This window comes from Xyrauchen texanus, chromosome 36 (genome assembly GCF_025860055.1).
Source record: "Xyrauchen texanus isolate HMW12.3.18 chromosome 36, RBS_HiC_50CHRs, whole genome shotgun sequence".
NCBI lineage: Eukaryota > Metazoa > Chordata > Actinopteri > Cypriniformes > Catostomidae > Xyrauchen > Xyrauchen texanus.
The window spans coordinates 14454515-14471014 of record NC_068311.1 but is presented as its reverse complement, the minus strand read 5'-3'; positions in this window follow the sequence as shown (position 1 = coordinate 14471014).

The following is a 16500-nucleotide window of genomic DNA, read 5'->3' as shown; positions in this document are numbered from 1 at the left end:
TCTATTCACGATACACTGACCCGATTGGAGACTTAGATTATTGGGCCTGCAATATGGGGAAAAAAAGTCAGAAATAAGTGTAAAAATAAATCAAAACCACATTATTTAAAAAAAAAAAAACAACTTGAAATCTGTAAAAGCAACAAGACAAATATGAATGTGGGGTAGGCATACTTTCTCATTTGTAACGCAACATAAACCTTTTAAGCAAAAAAAAAAAAAAAAAAAAAAAAAAAAGAAAAAGAAATAAAGGGGTTATAAGTAGAGATGTTTACATATTTATCAATTCTTGAAGGGTTTACAAAAACTTTTGCATGGTAGCTCAGCCAAGGAAAAAGCTACTGCGCCCTCTGTCGTGAATTGAGTGCTGTTCACTCGCTCATGTTCTGGATTATTTACCCCTCAACAACATGATTTTAAAACACTGACAGCTACAACACCAGTTGTAGCTTATTTATCAAATAAGTAGATCAACGTTGCATGTGCAAATTATTTTGGTTGCGGTTGTTTTTATTTTTTTATTTTAATGTGCCATTTTCCTTCGAAAAGTAGCCTCTAGAAAACTATTGACAAAACAAACAAAACAGAAAATATTGCAGTTATTGTTGTTTTACAATAGTCTACTACTCTGTTATACTGAACATGTATGATGTTATTATTATGTTATTGTATATGTATACATTATATTGAATATAATGTATATAAAACAAATTACATTCTATTTATTAAAATAATAGTAAATATAATAGTACTATTAATAAAATAATAATTATTATTATTGTGTTATTAATAATAATAACTATAATAATAATTCTTTTTTTGAACCCTTTTTTGGTCAACCAGCGGAAAAAAAAAAATACAAAATAAAAACCAGGATCCAAAGACATAGAACAATCTTAATCTGTTATCGTTTCCAGAGTTTCCTGTGGAGTATAATGGCATATTGTACTTCTTCTTTTTTTTTTTTTTTTTTTTTTTTGCGTATTTATAGTCATAGAGCTGTAATGTACGAGTATTTATAGACAAGGTTTGGCGGAAGAAGTAGTCTACAACCCTCGACCCTTCCCACCTCCTTTCCTTCGTTTTCATCCAATGACCCAAATACGCTGTGCGCTTTTTGGCACCATTGACCATTAACCATTTGAGTGCAACCAGAATCGTAGTTTAGGCTCCTTGCCGTAATGAGTTGATAAACTGCACAGCAGAGAAATAATATTGGGGAAAACTTGTCTCATGTTATAGTGTAAAGGTTAAGTGCTGCGCCTACGAGGTTACGGAGGATGAGAGTTTGGACGTCCAGCCACTTTGGCAGCAGACAGCCTTTTGTCCAGCAACCGGCGCCTGTCGCCTGCCTGCCGGCCATGCAGCTTCCCCACACCCGCGTACAAAGGGGCAGATCCAGAGAGTTACAGCTTCTAATTAGAGATCCCTCTTGTTTCTGTTCCTTTCTTTCTCGTGCAATGACCACAAGCCCTCGTTTTCATTATGGGGCCATTGTTGAACGCTGTTATATTCAATTAACAGACCGAACAACGCGGCCTAACTCTTTGTCCAAACTAATCAGTCAATGACCAATCAATGGACTGCGATGACAAGTCATTATAGTGCTGGCATACGACAAAACAGCGAAGTGTTTACATATTTATCTTTAAGTCACCCGAATCGGAAAGCGAGGAGGACTAAATCTGAAGCTGAAGCAAACATTTATTTTGTGACATTAATTTTTTTAATATTACTACTAATAAAAAATAGACAAAAGGACCATTTATAACGTTTGGTTTCTCACAGTCCTCTTGGTGAGTTTTTATCTGCATAAGCTGAAATTGAACACCGAGAAGCTTGAAAATCTATGAAGGCACTGAGGTGTTGAGATAACTTGTTGCTGATATCATTCAATTCTCTGAAACCCAGAAATACTTTGCAAAGAAAAGAGAGACTCTTCAGCCATTTTGTTATTTGTTAATTGTCTTTAAATAGGTCTCCTGTTAAAATGAGTTTACATGCACTTGATGATCTCCATTAGTCTATTACAAAAACAAAAACAAAACAAACATTCACTCTGTAACATATTTCCACTTTTAATGTTGGTTAATTCATCATTTTAGATAGTAAAAAAATTAGTACTGCAGCATACTAACTTATATACTAGGTTGTTGAAAGATAGCTAAAATGTAAAAAAAATGTATACACTTTAAACCTTTTGTTTACACCTAAAGTGACCATAGACACAAGAATGAAAATGGTGTGTATCATTTATATATAGAATCAATGTATAGAGATGCTTAAAGCCTTTTTCTCTCTCTCACACACATCTCAGCAAACGTTTTGATTTAGAGAATAATACAATAAATATCATAATTATATATATAAAAAACAAATAATAATAATTAATAAAAAGGCTTTTCTGAGGTCTGCATAACCTACATAAATATGAAAGTCGATAAAGTTTTTTTTTTCTTCCTTTCTAAACAAAAGTATTGAGGAATAATTGGGTTGATGGCTAATATAACCATTAAAGTTGTTTTGTCTGTCATAATGCCTCATGGTAAAACAAGGTGATCCGACGAAGACAGATAATACAAATAATATCTGTATCATCACAAGCTTCCCAGAATGCATCTCTTTAGTGAAGCTGTCAGAGACTATGAAGATCCAGAGGAGGAGCCTCATTCCCAAACAGGTTGTACCATTTGATAGAAAGGTTCATGTTTATTCTTTCAGGAGTTATGTCAAAAGAGAAGATATGGCTTCTGTTAACCCCCCAAAATCACTCTGTTAATCAATCAGAAGTATAAATACCAGTACCAGTGATCCATCGCCACCTCCTGGACATATTAATGTAAATGTAATGTAAAGTAAAAAACGATTATTTATGGCACATGCTGACTTTTTCAAATAACTAATATATATATATATATATATATATATATATATATATATATATATATATATATATATATATATATGTGTGTGTGTGTGTGTGTGTGTGTGTGTGTGTGTGTGTGTAAGTCTACAAATCATGACAACATTAATGGCAATTACCAGAATGGGTAGCTGAGAATCCATGAAATATACTCACTATATGAAAACATTACACACAAAAAAATAAAAAAATAACTTTCTTGTATCTAAAAGGTCCATATACTCGATAGCATAACAAAATTATAAAGGCATGTATCCTAAAGACAGAAAATAAATGCTTAAAGTTAAGGAAGCTACACAGGTGTCAATTATTGTGCCTGTTAAAAGAAACATTGTAAACATCACAAAAAAACACTCAATTGTCATATTAATATACTAATATGAATCTAACTTTCAATGGGTTTTGTTTGCTTTCCTTGATGCATTTATCAATCTAAAGTTAATATATCATACAACAAACCAGACGCCTCCTACTCTTCAATAGTGGACTGTCACCATATAAAAAAATCAGCCAAGTTGTTTTTCTGCAGCACATAAAATAACCACTAGGTGTCGTAATAACCCACTAACTTTTTTCCTCATATTTGTGTAAATGGAATCATTTTCGTTTAACATAATGTCTTAATGGGCCTTAAAGGATTTGCGGAATCAAAAGTCATATCTATGATGGTATACGCATTTTAATTTTATCGTTGCTTAAAAGAAGAAAGTATGCACAATAGTAAGCTCCAGCTGAGAAGCAGTAAAACACAAAATTGAGATTTTGAAGCAATGCATCTGAAATTAGCTACCTAGTTGAATTTATACTTTTAACTCACCTTAAAATAAAAATAGGACAAAAGATGCTATACAGACTGGTTTTGAAACTTTTGATCATTAGCTAAGAAAGAAAGAAAGAAAATACTAGTTATATTTAAATACAAGTTTACAAATTTAGATCTAAACAAAGCAGAAGCACAAAGAAATCTATTGATACTCTAGGTTATTTAATAAGGCTCTAACAACAAAACACTACCAAAGCACATTTCAGCACTGTTAAATAATTCTGCTGTTCCACACAACAGAAATAGATGAATAAATATCACCTCTAAGCCACCAGAAAGAGTTCGACAACAGGCGTCTCCAGAATCACAACACAAACTGGACTACCAAGTCTGGCCGTGGATAAATCAGTTGCACATACTCAAGTCTCCTCGCCACTGTCACAGAGATGAACAAAGATGATTACTAAATATTTACAGTTGATCATGATGGATGAAGCATCAGGATAGAGGGTCTGAGACTAAACTAGTCAACCATTCTCAAAACATACAATCCTCTCACACTTAAGAGGTTTCAATGTGGGAATACACAAACTCTATGGGCCTCAATAATCCTAGGCAATTTCTTAATAGAAATCGTAAAGTCTTTCATGATCTAACCTTTTAATTTGTGAATGCATAAATGGTTTATTTGAAACTGAAAGTCTAATCTCTTAAATATATGTCGGTTGTAGTAGGTGCATTTTAAAATACTGATCAGTAACTTGGGATTCATGGTAGAATCATTTTTAGAGCACCACCATATCACAGAGATCACCATAAAAAAGACATAAATTGTTGAAACATTATAAATTAAAATGGCCTCAAAAAATACTTGGGGGCCCCAAATACACTGTCTCTCCTCTTTGCCTAATTTCATCTGCAATTATGTGATCCTTAAACCAGTGAATACATTTTTTGTTTTATTGTTTTTCTTTTTAAATACTGATATGCCATTTAGTTTTCTTTGTTCTGGGTCAAGGCTTGAAAAAAGGATAATGCCTCTGACTTCTGTCCATATAGCAAAAATCAGCTATGTCAAGCTACAGAACTAATACTGCCAGAGCAGAGGCTGAGAGGTCAATGTCAAGGGTCATTTTAAGGGTCTCTGGGTTTTTAGGATTATATTCAGTGATATGACTATTTGTAGGAGATATTAGGAGCCTTAAGGTATGGTTCACCCCAAAAATGAAAATTCTCTCATCATTTACCCTATGGCTTTCTTTCTTCTGCTGAACACAAACAAAGATTTTTGAAGCTCCAAAATGCACATAAAGGCAATTAAATGTAATGAATATGAATCCTGTGCTTAAATTTAATTCTTCAGAAGTGATATTACTATTGTGGGTGAGAAACAGATCAATATTTAAGTCCATTTTTACCATAAATTCTCCTCCCTGCCCAGTAGTAGGCAGTGATATGCACCAAGAATACAAATCGGCAAAAACAAAAGAAGAATGTGACTGTCAGTATTGTATGTGCTTTTGTTCATATCTTTTACTTTAAATTTGTTCCATGCCATGTTAGTTCCTGTTTCCTTGTCATGTGATCATGTCATGTGTTTCCAATGTTCTTGTGTCTTGCCCTCATTGGTTTATAGTTTCATTAGGTTGTTAGCAGTCTTGTTATCTTGCTTCTATAAGTGTTCATTGGTTTTCATTATCATGTGTTCTCCCAAGTCCAAGTATTTAACCCTCATGTTTGCCATTGTCCATCGTTGAGTATTGTTTGTGTAATGTTGGTTCTATGGTCAAGTCAAGATTTATGTTTTGTAGTCATGTTTGGAGTTATTAAACTGCACTTGGGTTCATCACACGTCAATGTCTTTTTCATTGACAGCAACAGTGTTACAGAATACCTGACCATCGCAAGATGAACTCAGCAGTTCAACTACTGCGTCTTTACCAGGGGAATCAATCCCTGAAAAATTATGCGACTTCTGCACACTGGCCTGCCAGGTGGACTTTAATGCAGTCGCCCTCAAGGACATTTTCCGGGTGGGATTGATTGAGCCGGTTTCCTCCTTGATGCCTGGTGGTCGCAGTCCCCTCAATCTGGCTCAGTATTTCGACCTTGCCCTGCAGATAAGTGGTTCTACGTTCATTGTGGGGGAGGTGGATGCCAAGTCTAAGTCCCACATCATGGCCGCCAAGCCCTAGTCCCACGTCATGTTCGCCACCTTTTGCCCAGAATCCTGAGGCTGCTCCATGTCACAGCCACGTCTGAGCCTGCTCCAGGTCATGTCACAGCATGCCTGAGACTACGCCATGCCATGTCCCAGCCAAGCTTCAGTCTGATCCATGCAATTTCTCAGGCTCACCTCTGGTCAATGAGCCAAAGTCCACATCTGCCACGGCCAACGAAACACATTGCAACCCTCGTCCATCCCAGAGCCAGCGTTGCAGGCCTCATCCATTCCAGAGCCATCTCTCATCGGTTCCCGCCCTTGTGCCCACCCTGAGTTCTCCTGATCAGCCGGTTTCGAACATCCAACTCCACCTAGACCCTCCGAGCTCTGGACTCCACCTTGGCCTGTCGATCCCTCAATCACCTCGGCTCTGCGTTTCCACGGCTCCACCACGGTCCTTCAGCCTGTCGGATTTACCGGGGTCCCTCGTCCCTCCAGCTCCTTCTTGGTCTGTCGATCACCAGGCTCCACCTTGGCTCTTCGATCCTCTGGCTACGCCTCTTCTCTCCGATACTTCAGCTCCACTGAAGACCTCCATCCCTACGGCTCCACCTTGGTCCTCAGCCCCACCGGCTCCGCCTCCATCTTCTGATTCCCCAGCTCCACCTTGCTTCTCCAAGCCTTTGGCGCCGCCTTGGTCCTCCCTGCCTCTGGCTCCACCATGGCCCTTCGAGTCTTCTGCTACTCTCCGGGTATCCAGTCCTCCATGATTTCGCCCCTCAAGCCTCTGTATCCATGGCTCCTCCCCTCGAGCCTCTCATAGCTCCAGCCCCCACGGACTCCGCCCTGGTCTCATGCTCCAGGCCATGTTTTCACCAGACCAGTCTCCATGCCCTGTCTCACCAGGCCATACCCCACACCTTGTTTCCATGTCCAGTCACGAAACCACGCCATGTCGCCACGGCCCACACCCCCCAGCTCCCTCTTGGACTTTGTGTTTTTGTTTCGGGGTGTGGGTAGCCACCCCGAGAGGGGGGGATATGTCAGGATTTTATGCATTTTTGTTCATGTCTTTTACTTTAAATTAGTTCCATGCTATGTTAGTTCCTGTTTCCTTGTCATGTGTTTCCTTGTCATGTTCTTGTGTCTTGCCCTCATTCGTTCATTGTTTTATTAGGTTGTTAGCAGTCTTGTCATCTTGTTTAGAGTTCTAAGTTTTCATTGTCATGTGTTCTCCCTAGTCCAAATATTTAACCATCATGTTTGCCATTGTCCATCAAGTATTGTTTGTGTAATATTGGTTCTATGGTCAAGTCGTTATGTTTTGTAGTCACGTTTGGAGTTAGGGTTTATTGGATGTCCCTTTTGTTATTAAACTGCAATTCATCATCATCTTTGCGTCTACCTGTTGCCAGCCAATATTACAGTGGCAGTGAACATTGATAGTAAAAAAAAGTGCTTAATTATTGATTTGTTTCTCACCCACACCTATCATATTACTTCTGAAGATAGGGATTTAATCACTGGGGTTATATTCATTACTTTTATGCAAGCTTTAAACTTTTGGTACCTATTCACTTGCATTGTACTTACCTAAAGAGCTTAGATATTCTTCAAAAAATCTTTGTGTTCATCAGAAGAAAGAAAGTCATACACATCTGTGATGCCATTAGGGTGAGTAAATGATGAGAGTGTGAAAGTGTTTGGGTGAACTATCCCTTTAAGTGTATAGAGGGTACTTACACCTCAAGCCCTAACAGGATCCACCCAGAGAACTGTTCCATTAAAGAATATTAAGACTAAAACATCAACAGCAGGTAATCTTTGGATAGCACAAAGCAAAAAAATTAAAATAAATGAATAATAGTCATGATATAAAAATAATATATAAATATATACAATATTATTTAGGCCTATAGTAAATTTTCACACTACATTACAACATATATAATTTCAGTTAAAAAAATAAAAGAGTAATTTAAGATCAATATTAATTGTGCAACTAATCTAACAAATTTAGGGCAGTAATTAAGTCATAATGTTGGCAAAAACATTTAAAGCATTAATGCCAAACCAAAAAGTGGAAAAGTACTTAAAAGTACATTTAAATGTGTATTTAGCTGTGACAATATATCAGCCAGTAAAATTACCTAGTTATTGTGAGTTTTATGAAATGTGTACAGAATAAAGGTTTGGGGTACTGCGCATGCAATGTAAAGAACACATTACAAGTTAGTGCAGTTGAGGTGCCTCTAAATTTTGTCCCGTGCCCTGTGTCACATGGTCAGAGGTCAGAGAGCAGTGGTGATGTCAGTGATTAGCATGAAGCATGACTGTCTATGAGCCTAAAAGTCTAAGTGACAAAAACACCAAACAAGTAATAATAGACAACTGTAGTAAGAATAGACTGCTGTTGCTCACAGAAACACAAAAGCTGCTAAAGGCATGCACATTTATTTATTTATTTGTTGTTCTTTTCCAAATTGCTCTGAAGTCTTTAACCCTTGTGCTGTGTTTGTTTTGTGCCAGCACATTTTGTGTTCCCAGTCAGAAATGACTGACCCACTAAGCTTGGTTATAAATCTGTCAAATTGCAAATATTATCCCAAGATACTGCATTTGATTTTTTTTTATCCACTTCTTTTTTTAGTTATTATGAACATATTTTTTTTTTAAACATATTTAAAAAACATTTATTGATAGAAGGATTCATTGAACTGAGATCATACCAGGCTAATGGGGGGCACTCCCCCCACGTAATAAATTAAAAAAACGCTTGTGTGTCTAAACAAAATAGGAATCATTTTAAAGTGTATGAAACTCCCACAGACACACATAAATATAATAAACAGTAGTGTCTTTTTGAACTTTTTTCCTTTGTACTTCCTGAAACATACATATAACAAAAAATTACATATTGTAGCTTCAGCAGACTATTCCAATTCAAACGAGCCCAAACACAACATAATATGATGAGTAGATCTTGAAATATTCCTCAAAGAGTGAACATGGAAAGATGATGCACATCGTGTGTGCACATGTTTGAGAACTTTGTGTGTGCAAACAGACATCCACACATGTGGTAATCTAAAGGATTGGGATTCTCCTGAACACTTAATATTTTAGTTTTTTGTAGTATAATCCATTAATTTCCAATGGCTGGTCATTTGTGACTGGGAACACAACAAGTGTAACAAAGTTTTGAAAACTGTGTTTTCTTAATGGCATGAATCACGCTGAAGGCCTAGACTTTTAATGCACTGCCTGCCACTGTTTGTCATGAATGTAGCTTTGAAAGTGAAGACTAAGAAAGATAAATAAAATACATTATTCACCTCAGCCTAAAGGTTGTATTAAGACCAAAATGCTGGAAGTCTTGCATTCTTGAGGCTACCAGTTTGTCACCAACAGCAGTGCCGTGTAATTGCCATTTCAGCAAAAAGTCCTTCAAACAAATACTTATATTGTTGTTTTGTAAGTTTACTGCTCCTGGAGTCAGATTTCAGTCATATTATGACACTAACAGGCAATTCAAATATGTTCTTTTTCAGTTTAAAACAGATGATACACAGCACTTGTTTAGTATGACACAGAGTTTTTAGAATGACGCCCTTCCCAGCTTTCTCCATTCATAATTTCCACTTTGCAAATCAATACTGGGGCAATAAACAAATGTTTGTTGTTTGAAAGCAACGGTGCTTATGGGCCATGTGGTGTATGTTTTTTCTTGAGGCTCTATTCAAATATCGAGGTGGAAGATAAATGATGATGTCTGTTGCTGACAGGTGCTGAAACATTTGAGAATCACACCTTTGCCACACCACAAACCATACCTAGTGGAAGTTAGGATGGAGTCTCAAACTCTAATGGAGTTACCTGGCTGCTATGCGTGTAGTAAAAAAACATTAAGTGTTCTTTTTAGGACAATACTCCCAGGCCACGAGCCTGGGAGTCCATTTAGACAGAGAAGTGCGGGAAATGCGGCGAGAGATGCTGAACATGTCGGCAATGCTGACGAAGGTCATTGATGACATGGAGAATCTTGCTGCGATACGTCGATCGATCACTGCCATGGAGGCAAAATACACTGAGGTGGTTACAAGAGTGGGGGATGTAAAGAAATGTATTGATTATCTGGAGTCATCGGAGAGGGAATTATCTGCTAATCTGCTAGCAACCAAGGTGGATTTGGAACGTGGCTCGCAGGGTTTCTGCTCGTCGATCCTCAGAGGGAGACAGGACCCGATAAATTCTGGCCAAATTTCCAAGATCATCAGATAAAGATCTTGTGTGAGGCGAGGATTAAAGGACAGCATTTTCTTGTACCCAGACTTGGCAAATTCGACAAGAGAGAAGCGTGATCGATTCAAGGAATGAAAGAAATATTTACACCAATGGAAGGTAGCTTTTGCACTGATATTCCTGGCCAAATTGAGAATTGATGCTAAGGATGGCCGTAAGACATTCACATGCCCACAGCAAGCGATGTCCTTCATAAAGTCAATGGAGTGAGCAAGTCATCTCGTTGTACTCAACATTCATTTGCTTGAGTGTCTGAAGATTCTGTGCAATTTCTTTTTTTGTGCTGGTTCCACCTAGTGGCTGGGCTAATTTTTTTGTAGAGTGGCACACCTTCAGGACAGTTTTGTGAATGAATTTACACACTATTTGTGCTTATTTCTTCCATTGATTGGGGTTTGTTTAAAAGAGCATTTCTTGCAAAGACATTGAAGCGATTAAATAAATTTTTTGCACTCATGTTACAGCCGAGTGGACCAGCTCACTGAACTTTTGTTTGACTGTTTGAAGAATCTGTGCATTCTTTTTGTGCTGGTTCCGCCTAGCGGCAAGAGTTTATTTTGTAGAGTGTAACCCCTTCAGGACAGTTTTATGGATGAAGCTACATGCTCTTTATGTGTATTCTGCCTATTGGCTGGAGTTTGTTTTATAGATTATAATTTGCTGAGTAATTCTGTATCACAAAATTTGTATAGAAACACCGAACTTGAGTAATCTGATGTCGCAGGGGCTCTCATAGGCATCCATGGACTGTTTGTGTTCAGAGGGATGGACGCCAGTTGGCACTGTCATGCGCGGGGTTAATGCACGTTTTTCTTATTTCTGTTTGTTTTGTTCTAGGGGAAGTTCAGGTTTTGATTGTCGCACTAATGTTGGAATGTTGTCTTTGGGGTCTCTCTTCCCTCCATCAAAGACATTTACAAAAAACACTGTATCCGCAAAGCAACCAGCATTGTGGACGACCCCACACACCCTCACACAAACTCTTTACCCTCCTCCCGTCTGGCAAGAGGTACCGAAGCATTCGAGCCCTCACGGCCAGACTGTGTAACAGCTTCTTCCCCCAAGCCATCAGACTTCTCAATACTCAGAGACTGGTTTGACACACACGTGTCCTGAGTTGCACTTTAATAACTGTCACTTTATAACTGTCTGCTACCTCAATAACTGCTATGTGCATAGAACATTATCTCATAGTATGTTATGTTTACATTTTTAGAAACTGTCATCTTTTTGCACTACTGAGTACTGGTCGGCGCTTACACTGTCTATTGTCCTGTTCATTGTCAGTAATTTGTTGTACTGTCCTGTACTTTTTGCACATGTTTGCACGTGCACTTTATATAGGTATATATAGGTAGTTTATATAGGTATTTTATTTCGTTGTGTAGTCTCATGTGGTCCTATGTTGGTCCTTTGTTGTTTTTATGTAGCACCATGGTCCTGGAGGAACGTTGTCTCGTTTTGCTGTGTACTGTACTAACTGTATATGGTTGACTTGACTTGACTTGACTATAATCTTTTTTTGACACACAATCTATTTTTCTTATATGTCAAAATGTAAAATGATAATATGAGTGGATTGTCTCTCTCCACGTGGAATGTGAATGGGTTGGGGCACCCCATAAATAGAATGAAGGTTAAGCATAAGAAATATGATATAGTGTTTCTTCAAAAAAACGCATCTTTCTCCGCAGGAAGCTGAAAATTTTGGAAAGATATGGGGTGGGCATTTTTTATAGTCCTGGCTCAAGTAAGAGCAAGGGAGTTATTACGCTGTTATGTAAACATCTACAATTCAAACGTCTCAAACAGAATAAAGATAAATTAGGAAGAGTCATTGATATTTTAGCTGAAATTCAAGGACAAAATTTTATTTTCGCTTATATTTATGCACCTAAAGTTTTAGCTATTATGCCAGCCGCAGCTGGAACCAGCTTCCAGAAGAGATCAGATGTGCTCCTATATTAGTCACATTCAAATCCAGACTCAAAACACATCTGTTTAGCTGTGCATTTACCGAATGAGCACTGTGCCACTGTGTGTCCAACTGTTTGTACTGTATTTTATTTTATTTTATTTTATTCTAAACTGTTTCAATTATTCTTATTTATTTTATTCTTATTTTAATCTCTTCTATGTAAAGCACTTTGAATTACCATTGTGTATGAAATGTGCTATATAAATAAACTTGCCTTGCCTTGCCTAAAGTTGATGATCAGGACTTTATTATAGATCTTGAAGGGATGTTGCAAGCCACTGGCACCCCTCATGATATAATATTAGGAGGAGACTTTAATCTTTTGATGGACTCAGTCCTTGATCATAGTGAAGCAAAAGTGTGTAAGCCCCCTAGAGCAATATTGATGCTTCACAGGATGTGTCAATTCTTGGTCTTACAGATATTTGGAGACTTTTGAACCCATCTGGTAGGGACCATAATTTGTTTTCATCAATCCATAAGATTTAATCTAGAATATATATTTTTTTATATATCTAAGTCTCTCATTTCATCTGTCGTTGATTGCTCAATTGGAATTATTTTAGTCTCAGATCATGCCCTGGTGTGTTTAGAGGTGTTGCCACATATGAAGAAAAGGAAATCATATAGTTGCCGCTTTAATGTATCCCTCTTGCAAAATCCTGAATTCCAACAAATGTTAAAGATCAATTTCTATATGGAGACCATATGGTCCTCAGTATCCTCTGTGGGCGTGGCTTGGGAGGCACTTAAGGTGGTAAGCAGAAGAACTTCTGGAATTGGCAAGGAGAACCTCACCTGGTCCCTCAACACCAGCTCTATTACCAAGAAAGCCCAGCAGCGTCTCTACCTACAGGCAAGGCTCCGGGGCCAAATGGCTTTCCCGCTGAGTTTTTTAGATCTTATGCTACAGAATTAGCTCCACTTTTGCTACAAGTTTTTATGGAATGGAAAGCTTCCACCATGACACAAGCCCGGATCAGTCTGGTTCTTAGTGATTCAAGTGAGTGTAAGAGTTACCATCCAGTTTCCCTGATTCAGTTAGATGTTAAAATATTATAAACATTTTAGCTAAACGATTAAGTAAAGTTATGACATCTCAATACATATAGATCAGGTGGGGTTTATTCGGGCCATAGCTCTTTTGATATCATTAGGTCACTAACTCTGGTCGCTGCCATCTCACTTGATGCCAAAAAGGTGTCTGATACGTTAGAATGGGATCATCTTTTTGAGATTTTGGAAATGTATGGGCTCGGGAGTATTGGTAGGATTAAGTTACTTTATAGACAACCTGTAGCGGCGGTACAAACAAATGGACTAATTTCAGATAATTTTACTCTGGATATTTCTTGCATGAACAACAACTTTTGGTACACGATAAAAGCTCCTTATGGTTTCTCGGTTTGGTCGATTTGAGCAACCGTAAACAATGTAAAACATAGGCATTTTGAGTTTGTGATAATGCTTCCTATGTAGAAAATCACTTCCTCCCCTCCATCTGCATTTCACGCCACAGCAACGCAGTGACGTGACGTCATGTGCAAACAAGCTATGGGATATAAAATGTTCTGAGATTGAAATACGGATGCATGTCGGTTTTAGAGATTCAAGCACCCCCTGCAGGAATAAAACTTTCAAGACACAGTCAGTGGCTGACAACATGTGCAATTTTGGTTTGAAATTCTGTTACCAACACAAAAGTTGTGTATGATTTTAGAAAATATGAAATATACTGTATATCGTAAATATCATATGAGTTGTTTATGGAGTCAGTGGAGATGTTAAAGGCATGCGTAGAAATTATATTTTTATTTTCAGGGTGAGGAAAGCAGGCAGGTATGTCAGATGAGCAGGTAGGAACTGTAATTTCTGAAAGGGTTAATGCTTCAGAAAATTGCTTTTTAAATGCTTTTCCGTTTGGTATGATACACAGTGTATAAATATTTAAGACTATGCAATGAATATAATTTTCCATTTATCTGTGCATTAATTTGAACTGTTATTATGCACTCTGTAATGTGTTCAAACCAAACCAAATGCCATCATAACTTTTAACTTTTTAATGTGATGTGACTGCTTCCAAATGTTTTCAATTATATAAATACCACAACCACCCAAATATGAGCGATTAGAAATGCTACATTCATGATCCAACCACTCTATGTTTCTGCATCCTAACCAGACTCTTTTCCTTAATTGGGCAGTCAATACTTTGTGTGTTAAAAAGACCTTATTATTAAGAACTATATAAATAGAATTGCCATACTTTACATCTCAAGGGCAAAACCAAACCACCTAGTTAGCTGTATTATCAGTGTGCTGTTTAAGCCGTTTAGTCAAGTGACCTAGAGCAATTTATGTAGTCTCATTTTACTAATCAGCCTGAGTAGAGCAAACAAAGGATAACATAGCATATGTGATAAGTATATTGTAAATATAGTATATGTGGTTTCCATATTTCATGATAGTATCATTGAAATTCTATGATAGACATCTCATAAATTAAGTATATTTAATCTGTCATATTTTTCTGTTGAATCAAGTAAAACCCAAAATCTGAAAATGAAAGGGAAAGGTTGCAAGATGATGTCATTAGTAGGGAATGCAACTTTAAGCTTTAAAAAGTACAGAAAAGTATGAATTGTTGTATACATTTATATACCAAAGGTCTGTAACACTGTCAAATGTGATTGTTTTCTATGTTGCTTATCTTTTAATGAAATGCTTGTGATATCAATATCAGTGAGAAAAGACTGATCAGATGATTTTGTCACATGAATACATGTTACTCATGAGAACAATATGTATAAATATGTGATAATACACAACAAAACAAACAGATTTAAATTAAATTAATGATAAGATTGATAAAGTCCAAATTCACAATCTCATCTTAACACTGTAGATCTTCCAACCATTCATAAATACAAAAGTTTTCGGAGATTGGATACTATAGCCAGTGAAATTATTTTATATCAGAACATTTTGAAAAGAGTTGAACAAAATGCATTTAAATTAAACTCAACATACATTTTTTTTTTAAGAAAATCTCTATTTTTAAATCTTATAACAGCATGCATCAATTACAAACAGTGAAAACAGATGGATATCATTTTGTATCCAGGCCTTACCATGAAAACTGTGAAAAACTTCCCAAGCATTCTCTACTCTGCACATAGGAAGAGTGCTTATGGGAAGAGGGCTAATGGTGGAAGAAAAGACCCAGCATGCATGCTAAACACTCCAACTGCAGACATCTGAGCTAATGACTGTGGCAGTATGGGGTTATGCTGGTTCCAGGGTGGCGGGTCGGTCGGAGGTTTCACTATGAAGCCATTGTGATGTCACTGCTCTGTACTGTCTATCTGCCGCCGGGCGTAGACAATGTGCTAGTGTAGAGCCCACTCCGCATAATGGCCTTCTGAAACATTTGGCAAGTAGAAAAAAAGATGAGAGCATCCTCACCCAACGCTTTCATGCCAAATACACTATACTGGACACAAGTATAAGCCAGTTATTCAGTATGAAAACAAATGGGATCTATGCAGGATAAGCAGATATTACGGTGATTTTGGAAATATGTAAGACTAGTATGTACAGTATGGAATGATTACTTTGATGGCTCTATGAGAGGGAAAGGGGGAAAGAGAAAGAGAAAAGTAATATACATTTTGTTGTATATTAGCCTCTCGCCCATGACCAATTACACAGGCAAATGTTTTTCTAAGGAAAAAGAGCCTGCACTCCCATACACATTAATCACTCACTGATGGTCCCACAAGGATACCAATTCAGAGTGCATAACACAGAAATAAAAAAAAAGTCAAGCAATATTTGCAAAATCAGATTTAAAAATCTTTAGTCAAGCAATTTTAAAATGAATAAGCATGCTAAAATAAAGAATTGTAAATGTGTTCATTAGAATAAAATAAATAATTTGTCACACTTAATGTGTACATATGATTTATAAATAACACAAATAATGCATATAATAATAATGTATAAATATAATATATGTAGAGGGTGAGCACAGGCTGTAAATCAAAATGAATCATTGTAAAATAAATGAATCAATAAACGTATAATTATCTACTTCTAATTATTATTTTCTATTTTTTTTAATACTTGCATCACATGATTTGTGTGTTTCCTGAACAGCATGAACACTGTAAAGACAATGTTCTGTAAGTTTATCAGGGTATTTAATCATTTTGCCCGTTTAAAGCTAAAAATATGTGTAAAAAATATACGTAATTTTAAATAGTTCATAGTGTGCATTATGAGGGGGAATTGATTGAACTTTGATGCTAAATTCGATTATGCATGCTTCATCCTAATTTTTAAAGATTGTATTGATATAGCCAACT